General features: G+C 39.2%; 1 long non-coding RNA gene across 2 annotated transcripts; it reads left to right on the top strand.

Annotated features, from left to right (window-relative positions):
• Positions 1–134: 134 nt before the first annotated feature.
• On the top strand, positions 135–20035 carry LOC309388896. Of its 2 annotated transcripts, none has more exons than XR_014174862.1 (3): positions 135–219; positions 7923–7996; positions 19995–20035. It is a non-coding gene; the product is annotated as an uncharacterized lncRNA (long non-coding RNA). The 2 variants fall into 2 exon arrangements; XR_014174863.1 differs by lacking the exon at positions 19995–20035 and adding an exon at positions 11351–11984.
• The last annotated feature ends 1844 nt before the right edge of the window (positions 20036–21879 follow it).

Raw genomic sequence — 21879 nt, 5'->3', positions numbered from 1 at the left:
TGAGGAAGTCACAAATTTTGCTTCTTTTAAGCTAGCCGTGCTCTCTGTATTTAACACATATGCATGCATACACCCCTGGTGGGAAAACAACCTCTAAATTCTTTTTTTTTTTTTCATTTTAAAATAATTTGCCCCTACCTTGTCAGAAGTTTTGTCGTGATGAATGCAAGGGAACTGGATTCCGTAATCAATGCATCTGTTCATTTCAATCGGCTTGGGGTGGGTGCAGAAGATATTAAATGCAAAATCCACATTTTATAATCTTCCCAAAACCTTTCATTTGTGTTACATGATTTTCCCGCGATATTTGGATTCACAAAGGGGAAAGAGAGTGGCCAGTTGGAATTCTTGCAGTCGTACTGAGGCAGTGAAATCTTATTTTAAGAAACGTATTCGCAAGTAACTGTTAAATAAGGTAGCATGTCATTGTGATTTCTGTCATTTGTACAATGACATCATTATCCAAGTCATTTATATCATTTGGTCAACTTTTGATTTTTGCATCTGTTATATGCAGAATTTGATATATTGAGGTATGCTAAAATGAAGTTTCACTATATTAAGTACCAGTGCAACTACAATTAGATCCATTCCTTCACCGGATCACAGATCATTTTGGCATGACATAGTGCTTCAATATGGTGCTGGTACTTTAGTTGTGGAACAGTGCTTTCTAAATTTATGAACCAATTTTTTCCTGATGCAATTGACATATTTGTAGTGATTTGTCTGGGGGATATCCTGATTTGCTCAGAGAATGAGAAAGTATATAAAACACCATGTATGAGATGTGTTGCGCAGACCATAGAAAAATCGCCTATTTGCTAAGCTGGAGAAAGGTGCATTTGACCTGAAGCAGTTGGCTTTTTGGGTTATCACATTTCCATAGGTGGGATCCAGGTGGATTCCCAGAAGGTGCACGCAGTACCGTACACTCCTGGCAATCCCCTATGATGCAAAAGAGGTTCAGCGTTTACTCGGCTTTGCTAATTTTTGTAGGTAATTCATTCCTACCTTTGCACATAAAGTTAAGTATCAAGTTCAATTGCTGAAACAGAAAGAGAAATTTGCTTGAACAGAAAGAGAACAATCTTCATTTGAAAAGTTAAGTAGCAATAGCACTTTAACATATATACTACCCCACAATACTTTACAGCACTCTCTGGGCAGTTTACAATGTCAGCATATTGCCCCCAACAAAGAGTCCTCATTTTACTGACCTTGGAAAGATGGAAGACTATGTCATCCTTGAGCCACATCAGGATCCAATTCCATAGGTAGAGTTTGCCTGGAATACTGCATTCTAATCACTGCATCACCAACAATTCTTTGCTAAAACAGTTCTTTACCAAACAGCCCCTTCTCCAGGACCCAGACCTATCCAAGAGATTTGTTGACCAGACATGAGCCTCAGATGTGGCTTTAAGAGTTGAATCATTGCAGGAGGTGGCCTTGAGTCCTTGCACAATTGCAAAAGATTCAGAACTGTATAATATGGTAGGAAGTTAAAACCCACCCCTTTCCTAGAAGAATGAAATATCCTAGGAAATATTAAAAAGGCAGAATATTATATTTCCCTGGATGTGAAAAGGGAGAAACATGTTTTTAAAGACAAAGTAGTTCTCTACAGCTTCCTGCCTCTCCCCTTTTGTCAATGAGCCAGTAAAGGCTGAGTTAGTCTACTCTACATAACAAAGGTAGGATTAGCCTGCTACAGAGACTCACCGCAAGGCACCTGGGAAAATTACATCAGCCTGCAAGGCAACCAAACTTGGACTCAAAGCACAGCCTACAGAGTTGCCCCTGCATGGCCCCATGGGAGTCTGACAACCAATCTGAATACAAGCTCAAGGTCAAAGGCCAGAGAGAGGGCATAAAACCATGGACTTTCAGAATCTCAGCCCTTTTTTCTTCTTCACCCAACATCTTGAAGCATGTGTTCCCCCCCTTTTCCCCAGGACCTCAAGCCATGTGGTCTACCATTAAAATCATCTTTCCAAGCAGCCTCCATGTTTCCAGTGGACATTTCTTCCAACAATATCCCTGTATAGTAAGCCAAATATAATAAAGTAGTGAGCTTGAACACATGCAGGTGAGGTTCATCGGATCTAGATCTGCCTGTCAAATGTAGATCCTTCCATTGTTCTTCCTCTCAGGAAATGACCTCTGCAAAGCCAAGAGGCAGCACTCCAGCTCCGTTGGTAACAGCAGCAGAGGTTGAAAAATTCCTCACCGGCTGTCTTGATTCTCATTGCTGCTAAGGTTACTCACCTAACTGTCTCCTTGCCTTCTCTACCATCAACTCTAGATTGTCATGTTCACATGCTACCATCTGGGTTTGATATTTGAAATTATTTATAACTGATTTAGTTGGGGAGCATTGTAAATTGCTCTTCCTATTGGCAGCAGTAAAGGTCTGTTTTCCCATTGTCAGAAATTCTTGCCATGCTCTTATCCCAGTTCTTGGGCTTTGGCTGATGTTGCCATCATTTCATAGAAGCTTGAAGAAAAAAAAGTAACCTGATAGTTTCATAAATCCTCCTTCATTGCCACTCTTCAGGATTGTTGTTGTTTTTCACACAATCAGACCCCTGCCCGGCGGAGAGATACTTAACAGCACAGAAGCTGGTCTCATTAACGCTTTTGGCGCTCTCCCAAGGAAAGAACAAGACAATATATTATACAAGTTAGAAAATGTAAAGAAATCCTTATTGGTCCCAATGGACACAGCAGAGCCGCTTATAGATCTGGTTTCCCCAATAATTGAGCCTCTCACTTCTCCTCCAGAGGATAAGGGATTACATGAATATAAGATCATGGAAAATAGAAGCCAAGACCCAAAGGGAGTATTAGAGATCCCAGTAGAGATGGAGATGTTTTCATTCCCTTGTAAATATCCCATGACACCTTCAGCAACAAACCAAGAAACTGAGAGTCGACCCACATCAGAGCCACTATCTCAAAGAATGAAAGACGACCTAATAACACCTTGTCCTACACCCAGAGAAGAGGCATCGGAATGGCAAGCTCTGTTAGCTGGTGCTAAAACCTCTTACCCTGAACAAGTTCCTCAAGAGTCTACACATGACCTAGACGGGTCCTCCCTATTTTTAAAGAAGGCCAATTCGGTGTGCAATGACACCTCAATCCATGGTAACAACCAGACAACTTCCCTTTGTATAAATCAAGTTTCCTGATGAGCTGCAAAAGATGACCCACTTTCCCTTATAACCTGGAATATAGCAGGTTGGTCTGTTCCATCAAAAGATATTTGACTATATATCACAATTTGACATCCTCTTCTTGCAGGAAACCTGGGCCTCCACAGAGATTCAGTTAGATGGCTATTGGGTTAACTCAATCCCAGCTGTCCCAAGCAAGGACAGAGTGCAGAGAAGAGCAACAAAGATGATTAGGGGACTGGAGACTAAAACATATGAAGAACGGTTGCAGGAACTGGGTATGTTTAGCTTAAGAGAAAGAAGGACTAGGGGAGACATGATAGCATTGTTCCAATATCTCAGAGGTTGCCACAAAGAAGAGGGAGTCAAACTATTCTCCAAAGCACCTGAGGGTAGAACAAGAAGCAATGGGTGGAAACTAATCAAGGAGAGAAGCAACTTAGAACTGAGGAGAAATTTCCTGACAGTGAGAACAATTAATCAGTGGAACAGCTTGCCTCCAGAAGTTGTGAATGCCCCAACACTGGAAGTCTTTAAGAAGATGTTGGATAGCTATTTGTCTGAAACGGTATAGGGTTTCCTGCTTAGGCAGGGGGTTGGACTAGAAGACCTCCAAGGTCCCTTCCAACTCTACTATTGTATTATTGTATTATTAAGGTGGGGGGGGAGCTAAAAGGGGTATTGTGACATTAGTTAATACTTCCTTGCAATTTAAATGTGTACCACTGCCACCTTTCCAGCCATGGGTTGTAACTACATTACTCTTATTTAAACAGGTGGAGATTTTGCTTTTTAATATCTATATTCCTCCACTTAATAAGAATAATGTGATTAACAAGATTTGGGACAGCATAGAAGATTTTACTCTTGGCCGTTCAGCCAAATTCCCCAAAGCTGCAATAATTAAAGGGGGGGACTTAAATGCTAGAATGGGACCAAATTATCAAGCATTATTTAATCATTTTAATATTCACTATGATTAAAATGTAACAGAAGAATCTTTGCATTACAGACAATTTAAAGACCCTAAAGCTAACCAGGCAGGTTTGTGTGTAAGACAAATGACTGAACGTTTGGATCTTTGTATCCTTAACGGATCCCCATGGGGCGACTTTCCAACAGAATATACTTATCAGGGAGCAGGAAGAAAATCCACAGTTGATTACTGGATAATATCATATGACAGTGATGGCGAACCTATGGCACGCAGGCCACAAGTGACACGCGGAGCCATTTGTCAGGGCACGCGAGGCACTGCCCTGTCAGCTGACCAGCGTGCACGCGCGCTGGCAGGCTGAGTTCACCCTTTTTTAAAGCCATTTTTCGCCCTCCCCAGGCACCAGAGCCTTTATAGGAGCCTTGGGAGGGTGAAAAGAGCCTCCCCCCTGGAGGCCCTCTGGAGGCTTCATGAGCTTCCCTGAAGCCTCCGGAGCGCAAAAAAACGGCCCTAAGGGCAAACCGGAAGTTCGGGAACGGACTTCCGGTTTGCTCGGAGGGTCGTTTTGACTGCTCCGGAGGCTTCAGGGAAGCGTCCTGGAGGTACCTCAAGCCTCCAAAGGGCTTCCGGGGGGTGGGGGAGGCTGTTTTCACCCTCCCCAGGCTCCTATAAAGCCTCTGGAGCCTGGGGAGGGCAAAAAAAGCATGAAAAAAATGGGGGGTCATGCATGTAGTGCGTGCATGCGCACTGGGGGGGTCGCACATTGCATTATGGGTGCGGCACGCCCACACACTACCCCCCTGCGCTCCCCCCACTTATGGCACGCGAGCCAAAAAAGGTTCGCCATCGCTGTCATATGACCTCCTGAAGTTCTTACAGAAGATGGAGGTAGACTCGCGACTGGAAAGCGATCATAATACAATACTCCTTACTCTCACATTGCACCAGAAATTTCTAAGGGCAGGCACAGCCTACCTACCCAGGTTAGAGACTCAAAATACCCAGGTAAAAATTAAATGGAACGAGAAAAACGCTAAGGAAGTTACCAAATGGATGTTAGCCCCTGAAACCATAGAGCTACGTACATCTCTACTAAGAATTAAGTGTGGAGGATCTTACCTAGAGGGGGTTGAATCCTTAATTTTAAATTTGAATTCGGTTCTCAGTAACAGATCACTAGCTCACTCCAAAAGGCCGGTTTCAAAGAACAAAAAATGGTTCGATAGAGATTGCGTGCAACTAAAAAGGATATATAATATGGAATACAAGAAAACTAAAAGTGCCCCCTTTGAGGATCACACTTACTACTTAAAGCAGCTAAAAGCACAATATAAGAATCTTCTAAAAGAAAAGAAAAGTGCGGCTCTGAAGGAGTGTTGGCATAGACTAATTACGGCAGTCAGGACAAAAAATACATCCCTTTTTGGGTACATCACCAGGGGATTGGGAAAACCTCCCCTACCCCCAACAAATCAGGTTCCAATTCATGCCTGGGAAGAGTATTTTAGGGAGCTTTATACAGATCCTGACTATGTAACCAAGGAGAGCCAAGCTAGTTTGGACCAAACTCCTTACTGCCCCCCTGTTACACTAGTAGAGATATCCCGGTTGATCGGAGCCCTAAAGGCTAATAAGGCACCCAGGGCTGATAATGTCCTGCCAGAAATAATCAAAAAGAACGCCAGTTGGTGGACTCCACTTTTAGCGTCACTGTTTACATTTGTAGATAAAACAGGCCATATGCCTAGAGATTGGGGAGTAGCAATTATCATACCAATTTATAAAAAAGGTAGTAGAAATGACCCAGGCAATTATAGACCCATTAGTCTTCTAAGCATTATTAGTAAACTGTATGCCAAACACCTAAATTATAAACTTCAAGACTGGCTAATTTCAGGGGGGATAATCAAAGACAAACAAACCGGTTTTAGAGAAGGAGGATCTATGGTGGATCATATCTTGGTACTCCACCATTTAGTACAAAAATGCGCATATTAAAAAAAATCCTCTCTTTTTGTGGCCTTCCTTGATTTTAAGCAGGCCTTTGATTCAATATCCAGGATCATTCTCTGGGAGAAATTAAAATGCACCACTGTCGATAAACGCCATCTCTTCCTCATACAAAAATTGTATGCCAATTCCACCTTGAAAGTGAGGTGCAATCCCCAAGGGAGTTTAACCGGCCCAGTAAGGGTACAAAAAGGGCTACAATAGGGTTGCATCCTGTCCCCCTCCCTCTTTAACTTCTATATTAATCCCCTGATTGATCTCTTACAGAACCCTGAGTTCCATCCTCCTAACCTAGCACAACGCAAAGTGCCAATTCTCTTATATGCTGATGATGCCGCTATCATTTCACAAACCCCTGTAGGACTGACGAGAGCAATTAGGGCAACACTCGGCTATTGCAGGCAAAGCAAGCTGGTTCTTAACTTTGATGAATCAAAAAAATTAGTTTTTGCTAAGAGACCAAGCCAATACTCCTGGAAAATAGAAGGACATAGTTTGGAACAGGTTAGAACATTTAGATACCTTGGGGTGGTTTTCCACTCGCAAGGGACATGGAAGGCACACCTGGATCATACATTGCAAGTAGCTAATAGGTCCTCAAATGCAATTAAACATTTCTTTTATACAGGTGGAGGTCAGTTAGTACCTGCTGCCTTAAAACCTTTTGAGGCCAAAACATTGGCACAAATTCTATATGGGGCACAAACAAAGAAAGTCTTGCTAGAAACCATACAAACCAAATTCCTGCGAGCCATCTTAGCTGCATCCAATGGAACTCCAAATGCCCAGTTAAGAATTGAGACAGGCATGCCTCAAATTCAGGTAAGAGCCTGGAAGATGATGATCATTCATTGGCTTAAAATGCATTTCTTTCCAGAGGGACTGTCCCCACTAGTGTTGACTGACCCCTCCCCCTGGAAACAGGCAATTGATCACAAGCTGGGCTCTTATGGGCTCTCACCGGTATTCTTAATGTCCCTAGGCTTTGACCAAGCAAAGCAAGTAGTAATTAATAGAATGAAGGACACGGAGTTCCAAGAAGAACTAAATAGGTTGCCTCTCCACAGTAGGGACAGAATCAAACAGGGAGTGTGGGAATCGGCAAGATATCTAAATGACCTGATCTTCCCAAAACAAAGAATAGCTTTCTTCAGAGCCAGATTTAACATTCTCCCTTCAGCACTCCTCCAGGGCAGGTATAAGAGAGCACCTATAGCAGAACGTGTTTGTATATATGTGTGGTGAAGGAGAAGTGGAAGATAATTCACATGTTCTATTACACTGCGAGCTATACAGAGCTTGTAGGTCTGCACATATTCTCCCCTTATTAGAGAGATTGCCAGGGAGGGCAGACAATTTTTATCTAGGCTTTCTCCTCCAGGACACTAACCCGGTTACCACGTATGCAGTGGCAAAGTTCTGTGCTGCTGCAATGTCCAAAGAAAAAAATTGGCAACAGAAGTATAGTTGTCATCTTGTACCAATTATGTGGACATGTCTCTAACAATCTTTGGACCATTGTATTTACTCCTATACTTAACGGCGTTGCACTCAGGTAAACCAGGGAGTGACCCGAACAATCTGAGAACATGTATGTTATTTTCCACTTTTAATGTCAATACTTTTTAATTATATCTTAATGTCAGTACTTTTTAACATATTGTAAAACTAATGTGTATTGCTGGTCTTTGACTGTGATAAAGATTTATTTATACTTATACACAATCAATCAAATGCAAACCTGCTCATTCAACTTTAAGGTATTGGGTTAATTTTTATGTCCTTCTAACCAGGGAGTGAAGATAACTTGTTGACTTTTTGAAGAGAGATCTCATCACTTCTAAGTCATTCGCAGCCTGATATAGAGGTAGGGTACTTGGTCTGCTGTTAAAAAGGAATTGTCTTTTCCCAATACTATCTATGTCACTTCAGTGAGGTGGTTGGCAAAGGAGTGGTGCGTTGGCCTAGAAGTGGAGCTCTCATCTCACAATCAGGAGGCTGTGAGTTCAATCCTAGGTAGAGGCAGATATGTCTCTCTCTCTGGGCATATATCTGCTGAACAAAACTCCACATTGGCGACAGGAAGGGCATCCAGCCATTAAACACTCTGCTAGCTCAATTCAGTTGCCCGGACTCCACCCTGCAAGGAATTATGGGGTTATTAAAATATGATGACGGTGATGAGTGAAGTGATTAGCAAAGACATGGTTAGATCTATGATCTACTTGGATCCCAATGGCCCCTTTAAACTCCTGTGGGCATATTTCTTTTATTTTGATCATATAGCTCTGCCTACTATGATCAATTTGGTTTGGGTTATGAGACCAGACAGTTTGCTCATGCTCAGACATCCATTCAATTTATACCACAATGGTTTAATTATTATGTGGATTCCTTATTTCCAACAATAGACCAATCTGTAGAAGTAGTGGTCTTTTAGGTAGGATGATGAAGCAACATGAGTCTCTGTCAATATATCTTCTGTTATTCAGGGTGGATGGAGCCCCTTATTGGAGATGCTAGAGGTGTTTGGAATGTGTCTTTTGGGATGGTTTGGGTGTGCTCCCTATCTGGTTATCTCTTTTATATTGTGCGTTTATCTTTGGTTGCATTGTGAAATACCAAGCGAGACATGAAGCTTTCAAGAAGAGACTGGGCTGCCATCTGTCAGAAATGGGGTAGGGTCTCCTGCTTGGGGGCGGGGGGACAGGACTAGATGACCTACATATTCTCTTCCAACTCTATTATTCTGTTATCTGCAAACTCACTCCATCCTGCTGAACTATTAGAGGCAATTGTTGTCCCTCTAGGTGACATCCATTTTATTATGGGTACTGATAAGCACTACTGAGAAATATTCTACCTAAAAATGGCTATTTTGCTTCCATTCCACATACCATTGTCTACAAAATATAGAAGAATACTTCTAGATTAGAGTAACAATCTCACTAGATTATGGAGCCAGGTCAGAGTGGAGAATATGGTCCTCATTACAGTGCATTAAATAAATAGTCACTGGCTTATTTTCTACTCCATTAAAATTGTGCCCTACTCTGAAACTGCCATTGTCATCTCTGCTCAAATATGGGCTCTTGAATGGTCAGATTTGTATATGAAAACATAATCACACATGCACACATACACATTACTGATTCTAGATAGGCTGCATATATTACTATATTACTTTATCAATCTCATGGCTTGATTTTTCAATCTGTGATTTTAAAACAAAATAAAGACATTTTGGTATTTGGGAAGAGGGTATTAAATCAACAAATATTTTCTTTTGGATTAGCAAGGGTATGTGGATGAGTTAACAAAATCTATTAACTTGTATTATGTAGCATTTATGGGCATTAGCAGATCTTTGTAATTATAAGATCAGCCTGCTGATCTTACTCCAAATAATTTAACCCCATAAATCTGAATATTATTCTTTCTCTGTTACATATATAGCTTGTGAGAAGTTTACCATATAGCATTTCTCAATGATGTGAGAAATCGACATTTTTCACGGAGTAGGAAAATATTTATTTAAAATAGAAATTCTAATGAAAAATTCTAATAGTAACATGTAATTTTAAAAAAGCACTTCCTGTTATCAGAATGCCCAGTCATTTTTGCTCTGCCAAACACAATCTTTCATTCAACTTCGCTTATGAAATAAAGAAGCCACCACGTCATTTTTTTTTCTTTTGGAATGCAAGTGTTTATTAGAAAATTATCTGCTTCATTTAGAGTTGACTTTGTTATATTGGAATAAGGCTTAGATTTACTTTAGAAAGAATTGGATTCTTTAAGAGGGTACAGTAGGGTTCTTAAAATAATTTAATTAACAACTTTGTAGTAGCCTAGAATTGATATATCAGCTCCCACAGCAAACAAGAGAACATACACTGAGTCTACTCAGTTGAAGGCTCATGCAGCACATATTTCTTGTTCACAAAAGCAAGATGTGTGCGATTCAACTAAGTCTAACATATCTTGAGACTTTTCAGCCAGCACGGTCAGGTCAGTAGGCAAGGTTGATCCTGCAGGAAGAGGGAAAAGAATCAAATCATTAAAAGAAACAACATGGTGCAAGGCGAAGGATGTTTTTCTGCAAAGCCAAAGAAAACTCCCTCAGCGCCATCAAGGCCTACCCAGAATAACTTTGGGAATAGTTATTCCCAAAATAACTAATCTCAAGCCACTGTTGTGTTGGAAAAGTTAAGAAAGGTACTGCAGCAGGGAAAGGGGATTTTCCCCCCCCAATCTCACTTTCCATATTCCAGAGGATAACTCAGCTTCCTCAAATACGCACATTGACTGAATTTATGCAAGCACATTGTCAAATCTAATTTGACCCAGTCCTTTATTCCAAGATAATGAGCTCAGTTAGAACACCAGAGTATTTCCTCTATTCAGGCTTCAAGCCTGTTCATAGTAAATATGAGATATTTCTAAATACTTAATTATGTGTTAAGACTGGGCTGCAGTTAATTTTTCAGTGTAGGTATCTCTATATGTATTTAATGATAACAGAAAATAGGTAACAGTCAAGCCCACTTTAAATCAATTATTAAGACAAAATATTTAAAAATATTAAGGTTCTTTTAAAGTTTTACTGCTTTTGTACAGTTCAGGACACTTTTTAAGGCTCTTTCTTCTCCACATAGAAGCAAGAGTGGGAAGAGGAAAATCCACCATTGAGCAAACAAAATGTTTATAGTATTTTGAACGACCCAATAAACTCAAGCTCTTTGGTGCTCCCCTCTAAAAACAAGGTATTTGAAAACCAAGAGATTGCAGAAAATTCCCAGAAAACACCTCTCAAGTGAATAATCTAATGTGCCTGCCCCATATTTAAGATTTACGTTACATGTTATAAGAATATCCAAAATAAGTAAACATTACATGAACTTACCAGTTGGCACACAATGGAAGCTAGCTAAGGTTTTGGTAGTACTAGTGGCTGAGCAGCCTTCAGCACAACGTGTGACAGGAAGATTGGTAGCACACTGTGGATTTTCTTGTCCCATTAAGATTGGATTCTCATGTCTCACCGTTGTGTGTCTCAGTTTACAGTCTACAAGAGAACAAGATAGATTTCTTCAAAAGGAAACCAGGAGCTCTACACTTCATTTCCCCAAGTAGCATTTATGAAAGCATCATGCTCATGCTTACTAGCTTTGAAGGTATGTGATTTGAATTAATTGATTGCAAACAATATATTCTACAGGTATACAATAATCAACTTGGAGGCAATACTAATTACTAGCAGCCACAGGCTACTCTTTTCTGAGCCATGATAGGAAATTAAAGTGATGGCTCAGTCCAGTTGCTTAGAGTGATGTCAAAGTGCTGAGCAGAGCAAGGAAAAATCTGGAGCAGATTGTTGGTAACTATTAAAGCAAGCCGTCAGATTCTGCTTACCTCCACCACATCTATCAGGGACCACCCAGGACTGAACAAAGCTCACTTCATCTGTAGCTTTGTGGCCACTTGGTCTCCGGAATTTTTTTGCTTCTGAACCAAACCATCCACAGAGACCACATGAATTTTCTATCAAGGAATTAACTTCAAACTTCACAAAAAGAGAAAAAAAATAAATTTTTGTTTACAAGCATGAAAAGAAATGAAACAACATAAATACATTATGAAACAGCAAAACAGCACGTACTTCAAATTGTTTTTGCTCACCCCCCCCCATTTTAAACAGGATTCCTCAGACCAATTTATCTCAAACTCTTATGTGATTCAAGTGCTGTTCTCCTAAGCACATCAAGAACTTACATAGTTAATCTCTAAAGGAGCAAGAATCCTTCCTGTATTTGCTTTATCATTTAACATTGTACAACTTTAAATATTCTGTAATAATAACAGTAATATGTAAAAATAAAAATACCCTGGCAGAATGTCCAGTGTATCTCACGGCTTCTAATCCAGAGGAGGGCAGTTTCAACTCCACTTCAGCTGCTGTTTTCTTGAATTGAATAGGCAAATCTGTAAGTTTTAACAGTGAAATGAAAGTTACGTTTACGTTGATGATTCCACCAAGAGAGATAGTAGGTGGAATCTCCCTCAAATAAAATTTGCCTGGGGAATACTTTGTTTCTTCTCCTATTCCCATCTGAGCACTCCTGATCATCAAACTACCCCCGTTGGTTTATTCTAATATATTTCAGAGTCAAGAAATATAAACATTTCTATATGTGGAATGCATAATTGAAGGACTACTTCTACATCCAAAATCTTTCAATATTTGTTTGTAAATTCAGTTCATCTCTATTTATGCTGTATCATTATTTTCTATTTCTTTGCAATGAACTTAGTTTCTTTGAATTTTTTTTTACAAACTCTTCAATTGTTACATTAACTCATTATTAAGATTATTTTCTTTACATACGTTTCATTGAACGAGGGAGAACTCCATCCTGTAACCTAGTGCCATTTACTTCTAGAATGAGCTCGGCGTCACGCATCTTCATGATAAATATACTTAGAGAAACAGAAAATGTAAAAGAGAGTTTGTCTGCTGAATTCAAAATTCATGAGTTGTTGGTCAATATGTTTACAATAGTGAGTTAATTAACATTGAGCATTATCTTATTCTCTAATGCAAGTTTATTTTATCAGGCATAAAGAGACATACCATTTAAAATAGCCAGTTATAATTGGAATCTCAGTATCTAAAAGCCTAATTGCTAGCTGAAAAATGCTGCTTGCTTGGAGGTAACAGAATTTTCATCTACTGTATAAGCAAAGCACAGAATATCCTCCTACCAAACCCAAACTTGACATTTATTTATTTATTTTTCCCAATCCTGAAATATCCATATCCCTCAAAGATGGAGTCTGGACATTCATAAGCCAAGAGAAAAATCTGACAGTTTGGTTGATTGCTTTGACTTAGTTATATTTCATTTGCTCAAATACTGAATAAAATTAAGTTTTAAAAAAACTTACAAAATTTATAATAGAATAGTTCTTTTCTGATCATTTTAGAAATTATGCTTTTTCACATCCTGAGTTCAGCCTAGATTATTAAAAGTGCATCAGAAATTACTTACAGGTTTTGGGCATGGATTTCAATTAGAATACTATTATTGTGTGCAGTCTCGTATTTCATCAGCACTATCAGCTTCTTGTTACAAGTACAATCTCCCAATACATTTATGAAACAGTCGTCAGGCAATCCTTTTGTAATGATTTCATTGTTGAAACTTATAATTCTTTTTTCGTTTACTTTACAAACACCTGATAACAGCAAGTAAGAATGCAGTGAGAAGAAAGAAGCTTCTGATATTTTGACTATTTAGAGAAGCAGCTAATAAATCGTATTTTAGAACTTTAGAAAATAACTATATATTTGTGATCACAGAAATCTAATGTAGCAATCTGTAGATATTTTTAAAAGGAGATCTATTTTCAGTTCATTGTAATATTTTCTTTGCATTCTTACGGGTCACATTGGAGTCAGTGATGAATTTTTAGACTGACTGGGTTTTAAATTGTCTGTGAAATAAGATTTAAAGTGATTCCTCCACATTAGTTATGAAATATTTTGGGGAATACTCTTTTATACATATTATACATATACACTTTATTTGGGATAAGAATAAAAATTAAATCCTAAATTGCTATGGCTTTCTCTACATATTCGAATGAATTTAAATAAATCAGATTAATTTTATAATATCATATATTTTTAAACAGCTGAAGTAGGGGAAAGGAAGGAAACCTATGAACCTTCAGATGGTATTAAATCTCATCAGCTCTGATTACTGATCATTTGGCAGGGAATTATGGGAACTGATATTCAACACCATTGAAAGGACCACAAGTTTGTCCAGAAGTTATTAGTACATAGTAAAACTGCTGACCATTCAGACTAGCGAGAAGCAATTTTGGAATATCAGCAATTTTTGAAGTTTGGCCTTTGGGAGCCATTGGCACTGAATATGGAAGTCTGCAGTTGTCATTGTAGAGGAGATCCTGGAAAGAAATATGAAAACAAAAAAATAAGTAGAGCTGATACCTTTAGTTAGTGCATTTTCAAAGAGGCCCAAAGATTCTGTTTTTATTTAGTTTGTAGATACAGTTCGACAATAGACTAGTCCTAATCAATGTCCTTCTCACATTGGATTACTGCTTTGTCTTGACTGATTGGACAACCAGATCTTAACTGGCCTTGCTGTATACATAGGAAGAGCATATGTGGCAAGCTAAGACCAAACCTTCAAAATGGCAATAACCTTCGCCTGTGTCCCTCCCTGTTTGTACACGGCTATCAAGCAGCTGTTTTGAGAACCCCACCAAAGCTGATCAGAATGAACAAGTAAATGTACAACTGATGGGTGTTTAAACAAAAAACAGTTGTCTAAAAAAAATGTGTAACTCACTTCTGGCAATTTCATGATCATTGCACATTCGTCTGGATGTTTTAGAGCCATAATCATTGAAATTTCTTGAGGAGCGTTCTTTTGCAGTTTGTGAGTGAAGTCTGCTAGGGTGGCAATCCCAGGGATCAGTGCAATCAATCTTGACAAAGAAAGAAAAGCCCGGTTTAATGGAACGTAATTTAAGTGATATAGGAAGGATGTTCTGTATCTAAGAAAACAAACCCTTAGAACAATCTTCATAGTCTACAATATATCATATTTAGTCTCTAAAGCAGGTGGATAATATTTAAAGACTGATTTAGCCAAGGTATGAGCCTGATTGGCATTTAGCTTTGACATTTATTTTATGTTGCCTGCATGGATGATGGAGTGGCAATGGAAATGCATTTATAGGGAATCTGGATTCATCCGACAAAAGGTTATATAGATAGTTTGAAAACAGCAATTAAAATGGCCAATACTCTTTCCTTCCTTAACCAGTCAAGTTATTTAAAGATAGCTATCTTTGAGAAGGTGCACTTGGTTGAGGAACCAATTCGTTCATTCATGTTGATCATGTGTAATAAAGTTAGCTCTTTCAGTTAATAGAAATGAATGCACGAGTAATGCTCATAGAGGAGGAGTATACCGCATAATTCTGATCTGCCTCCATCGAATACAATTGTTGACCTTACCAGGGTGAAAAAAATAACTAGTCATTTTTTGAAGACTATTCTTGAAAAATGAGGTAAATGCATTTTTTTTCATAGATTAATTTCTAATATTGCCCAAACTTTGATACCAGAACTAGCTTGAAACACAGTTTAGATTAAAACAAAGCCACCTCTTTGTTGTGGAAAGCTCATTTAAGCACACACACACACACATACACACACACACCTCAGCTGCTGTGACATATAGCATTAGATCATCAGAAACATTTACTTACTCATTTAAATAATAAAGCATTTGCTTAGGAGCCTTGGGGTATTTAAACGTTGCCTGAAGAGCTGGCTTTCCAGCAAGCAAACCGGTCTCTACATCGAATAAAAAGCTGTAGTCTCTGCAATCCTGACCAGCTCTTAGAGTTAACTAAGAAGGAAAGAAAGATATCAGATATGATTTTGCTTAACATCTATCGCTGATATTTGGATTTAATGCTCATATGGAACCAAGTACATTTTGAAAAGGCTCACCGTTGTTTTATGAGGAGTGACCTCATAAAGAGTGAAGCATACCACTGGACTAGCCGGCCGTGTGATGTCTTTCACTGTCACTTTAACTGCAGAGGTACCTTTGAACACTACAAGATCATGTCCAGCTTCTCTCTTATTAAGATATCGGTAGCGGAAAGTAACAGTGGCGTATGGCTTAATCTTTAGAGCGGAAAAAAATCAAAAGAAAGAAATTCATTTAATTGCTGATCTGGGTTTAACAAGTGCATTGTTTTAAAGTGACTAACATAATTACCACTAACTCTCAAATGTGTTATTAAAGAGGGTCATTGGTTGATGCTTAGCTTACATTCTGGCATCTAGGTAACTTCTGAGAGCTAAATAACCACCTGAAAGTTTCTCAACTACTGAACTGATTAATATAGCCAGATGTTCTTAAACTCCAGACACTATTAGACTAGATCAGCCTGACAAACAAGCTGTAGTCCAACAATTGTAGGATTATAGGTTGCCATCCTTGCTTTCAAAGAATAATGAGGTTTGCTTGTTAGGCTTTGGGAGGGTCTATCTCTTTAAAGTTGATCCTGTGCTACTTGCTTTTCTATTGATTTATTGCCTGTATATATTACCAATACTAGGATCTTAACTAGTTTCACTGTTTACATGAAACTTCAGTTGGATTAGCAATACCAATAGCACTTAGACTTATATACCACTTTGCAGTGCTTTACAGCCTTCTCTAAGTGGTCTACAGAGTTAGCCTATTGCCCCCAATAGTCTGGCTCCTCATTTTACCAACCTCAGAAGGAAGGAAGGTTGAGTCAACCTTGAGCCATTTAGGATCAAACTCCTGGAATAAGCAGTGAGTTAGCCTGCAAAACTGCATTCTAACTACTGCACCACCAGGTCTCTATTAAAACCAAGTAGCATACTAAGTCTAAAATAATGGATAAATATACAATGGTAAAAATAAAATATAAACCACTTAAATCTCATTATTGCCTTCTCTGTTTCGCATGCTTAAGCCAGATAGCTTTTTTTTTCTCCAGGATTAATGTTTCCCAATGGAAAGGTATTTTGAATACTGACCGTAGAGTCTTTTATGTTTTGTTCACCGCTGATGTCTCCTTTTCTTTTGTAGTCCAATTGAGAGTCAGACTGGGAAGGCTCATCAGACTGTTTTCCTGACTGCAAAAATTAAAAGTATTAAAGCAAATTTCAGATTACGCAGCGTCATGAACAGAGTATGTTCTCTAGAGCAGCTGCAGAGCAGTGGAAGAAAATCTCGCAGTTAGAACAGCCTTCCCTAACCTAATGCCATCCAAAAAGGTGCAGAATACACATTTATGAAGGACTAGCTAATTTGTCATGCTGGCACGGAATTATGGAATTTGTATTCTCCATAACTCCAAATGGTGCCAGGCTGGAAACCATTTTTCTGCCTCAGATTAGAAAAGAAACTTCACTGCTGAAAAAATGGGTATGGTGATTTATTTATATAGAGTATATGTTTTTTTTAACAAAGGAAAATCATAATAAATCAATACTTTAAACAAGTGGGGAGCAAACTGTATGATGAAATTATCCATCTTTTCAATAATAAATAGTGAAAAATATTATACTGATAGATGGAGAAAATGGAAACATTTCAAGAAGCAGATACCTTCATCTCAATACATTATATTTCTACTATTCTCCTCCACCCCCAAAAGAAATACTGCATTGCCACTAACATCCCATCAATAGTTTTCTGGCTTTGTTTAAATTTTCTGTACTCCCATATCTTACCTTCTGTTTCTTCACAGATCGGAAAGAATATGCATACATCTCTTTTTTCACTCCCTTAGAAAAAATAATAAAAAAGAACACTCAGAAAAATGTTCACAAATTGGTATATAAAGTATTATTTTTAAAACAATATGGATAGAAATTATATTTCTGAAAGTCATGTCCCTGAAGATCCTCTCTGAAGATCAAAATCCAGATCTACCTTATTGAATGATTGATTAAAGCAAAGTGGCTAGACTCATTAATGCTGCTTTTTTAGGGCTAAAATAATAGTTTGGGATGCTTTCAAAGTTTCCATATTTGATAGAAATGCTATTTTTAAAATGAATATTCTGTGATATAACAACAGTCATCACTATAAGCTTTCCCAAAGAACTTATTTATAAGCACTATTATCTCTTACTGAAATTGCATTGTGGGCTAATTCAAAACACCCAATACTGCAGATCACAACATTACTAAACACCCAATGTTGATTTCTCATACCCCCCACCCGAAAGCAGATGACAGGTCAGCATGATGATAGATGAAGAGAAATCATAATCACGTCATTTGCTGTTACTTCAACACTACTTGTTACCTTTTAAGTATGCATAGTTGTTCTCTATCATTTTGCATTTGTGGAATATAGTGCACTCAGATGATAAAATATAGTGCACTCTTTGATAAAAATTGCATACGCCAATGCTCCATTGTCAGCCCAATAGGCAACCCAAGTTTCATAATGGCCTGCTAATATGATGGACACCAACCTTCCTATTTTATGTCAAGATTTCTTTTTAAATGCCATGCCTTATAACATTGTGTTGAAATCTCTGTGGGTGAGCTCCACTTGATGCACATGTAAACTAATGTTTAGCTTTCAAATTCCAAGAATCAGAACCTAGGACTAAGAAGCAAGTTGGCTGGGGTGTTCCTTCACAAGTCAGATGGACTCTCATAGCTCTTGGCCAATATGTAATTCACATTAGTCAGAAAAGATAAAGCTATATACGTTGGCTTCAATAAAGCCGGTTCTGCCTTCTTGCCCCCATTAACTATATTCAAAGAAATGACATCCTAATTACCTTACTGGAATCGTCAACGCACTCACTGCTCTCACTGCTGCTCTCACTGCTTTTGCTCTCAACGGTGTTGTCGTCACTGCTGCTGCTGCTGCTGCTGCTGTCACTGCTGCTGCTGCTGCTGCTGCTGTCACTGCTGCTGCTGCTACTGCTGTCACTGCTGTCACTGCTGCTGCTACTTCTGTCACTGCTGCTGTCGCTGCTGCTGCTGCTGCTGCTACTTCTGTCACTGCTGCTGCTACTGTCACTACTGCTGCTGCTGCTACTGCTGTCACTGCTGTCACTGCTGCTGCTACTGTCACTGCTGCTGCTGCTGTCACTGCTGCTACTGTCACTGCTGCTGCTGCTGCTGTCACTGCTGCTGCTGCTGCTGTCACTACTGCTGCTGCTGCTACTGCTGTCACTGCTGTCACTGCTGCTGCTGCTACTGTCACTGCTGCTGCTGCTGCTGCTACTGTCACTGCTGCTGCTGCTGCTGTCACTGCTGCTGCTGCTGCTGTCACTGCTGCTGCTGCTGCTGTCACTGCTGCTGTCGCTGCTGCTGCTGCTGTCACTACTGCTTTCACTGCTGCTGCTGCTGCTGTCACTGCTGCTGTCACTGCTGCTGCTGCTATCACTGCTGTCCCTGCTGCTGCTGCTTTCACTGCTGCTGCTGCTACTACTGTCACTGCTGCTGCTGCTATCACTGCTGTCACTGCTGTCCCTGCTGCTGCTATCACTGCTGTCCCTGCTGCTGCTGCTGCTTTCACTGCTGTCCCTGCTGCTGCTGCTGCTTTCGCTGCTGGAAGAACTCTCACTAGACTGACTCTGGGAGGAACTCTTTGTTCCACTCTCTTGGGACTGGCTGCTGCTGCTCTCCCTGCTGCTGCTGCTGCTGCTTTCACTGGTATCCTTACTGCTGCTGTCCTTGCTGGAGGTGGAGCTGCTGCAGCTGGTACCACCTTTCTTTTGGTCTTTTCCTTTTTTCACAGAAGCAGAGTCAGAGGAACAGGAGGTGTCCTGATCTGGGCGCTTGGTATCTTGGTCTGGCTTCTTCTGACCTTCCTGGCCTGGTCTCTTCTGACCTTCCTGGCCTGGTCTCTTCTGACCTTCCTGGCCTGGTCTCTTCTGATCTTTGATGTTACCCTACAACACAGTTGAAGGTTAAAATATTGCTTCTTTTAAGTTGTTCTTAATAATTAACAGTTTCTTCGGAATTAACAGTTTCTTCCTTATAATATTCTACCATGGAATTGTTGTGTTATTAGTAGAGGGCAGGTGGAATTGGACAAAATACAAGTATTCATTTACCCCAAGAGAAAAGGAACCTTTCACGTATGACTGAAATGGGCAGCTGTAGAAATTGAGCAAATAAATAATTAACCATGACATCTATTGTTTCAAACCTGGCTAACTTAGACCTTCTAAAATGTGCCTTCCTCCATGGGTTATATGTACCTCCTGTTTTTCTCCTTTCACTTGTTCTTCGTCTTCAGGTACCAGGTCTCTTCTCGTCCTAATTTTTGCAGTATCTAGGTTGACATCCACTTGGATCTTTTGCAAACCAGCCTCTGCATGGATTATAATGCAGGTACACCTTTTAGAAAGTGATCAGCATGAACAATTCCAAGTATAAACCCTGAACATTTCACCACATAGCAATACCTGGTTCAAACCAATACTTCAATTCATGTTCCGCGCATAACATATGCAGCAGTGTATTCTGGTAGGGCACATATCCTCTTGACTTGGTGGTTTTCCAGCACATGTCTACCGGGAGCCAAGCTAAAGGCCAGCAACTTTCCCAACGCTCTTGAGGTTTCTGGCTACTTTGAGATTGTTGCTAAAATGAAGATAGACATGTCAGAATTTGGCAAGAACAACCTGCTAGTACAGAAATGTGAAGAAATGGAGATTAAACCTGGGTGTTAAAGAAATCCTAAGTCTCATAGATAATAGATAGTTGAGGGGTCTTTTGAGAGAAACAAACAAACAAACAAAAAAGACAGCTCCATGTCACTGTAGCTACCAAGCTAACAGATGTTTTGGATAGAAAAAGTATGCCAATTGTACGTCTATAGGAAACAGTTCTATAATAAGATTAATTTAGCATTTTAATTGGTTTTCTTTCTCAAAGTTCGTATTATATCATTGTATCAGAAGCTTGACTAATGTTCTCGTCCTCAATTCTAAATGTATTGTTTCGCATTATATTTAAATACAGCATGTATTTGAACAAGTTGAAACCATAACAAAATCCTAAATACAAACAAAAATATGCTACGATTTCTAAATAATGTTACAAAAATAAAAGCAGCCATTCTTTAAGAAGTTACATCAGTCAGATTAACTGCACAGTAGACCATCAAACATCAGTCTTGACACACATAAACAAAGACAATATTTACTTTGATGCTGCCTTTGCCAGATTCTTCTTCCCAGTCTCCCATGTAAACTGAATCGGGAAGAATTGGAGCTGTTTTCTGAGTACTTTGGCATCTTGCTACAGCCTTTGCTGTATGGCTAGGTAGAAATTCAGTGAGGAGAAATAGAAAGTGTTCCATTATATTGAACAGTAAGTTAACATACTCTAAGTTAACATGAACGCAAACTCAATATCAAAGCATCCTGAGAATGAAGAAGAAAGATGAAATTTTCCTTGTTGAGGTCCAGGAGTAGAGGGAGGGAAGGATAGAGGGGGGAAAGTGGTACATTTTATGGTACTAGGCCAGACGGTTAATAGCCAGAGTCAAATGTTTCTCAACATTATTACATATATTTATAATTTCTCATCAAACTTTCCAGAAAGAACATTGTTACAAAGTAAAATGTTTGGGAAACTCAGCAAAAGAATACACTACAGGTACCCAGCCATAATTCTTGGCTTACACCAATTGGTAAGTTATGACTGAATTAAATGTATCATGTTTACAGTATACAGAAGATGAAAGCCATACATAAATGCAGCAGATAGCATGACAAAAAGATATTAAATAAATTATAAAAGAGCTTCTTCTACCTTGCAATCAGTATATCATGATTCTCCTGATTATCAATTTCTACTTTAAATCTGTTTTCTGGCACGTCCAACGAAGCGTTCATTTTGAGTGCATTATTTGAATGGATCTCGGCGGATATTTCTATTCCATTACCAAAAGTATCTGTCTTAATTTGCCAGCTCAGACTTCCTTGACCATGGACACTAAGAGTAGAAGAGAAATTTTAGGATATGGTTTCAGATTACAATTACAGAGGAAACGCTAATGTCAAGAAGATTGAGGACACCACCTCAGACTAAATGGATTTGAGCGAAACAAAAGAGTGTTAAATAAGGTTTCCTTATTTAAGGCTTTGGGATTTACAATTCCAGATGCCAAAGCA

The sequence above is a fragment of the Natrix helvetica genome (assembly GCF_964273705.1).
Source record: "Natrix helvetica genome assembly, chromosome: 3".
Lineage (NCBI taxonomy): Eukaryota > Metazoa > Chordata > Lepidosauria > Squamata > Natricidae > Natrix > Natrix helvetica.
This window is presented reverse-complemented; position numbering and strand designations above follow the sequence as displayed.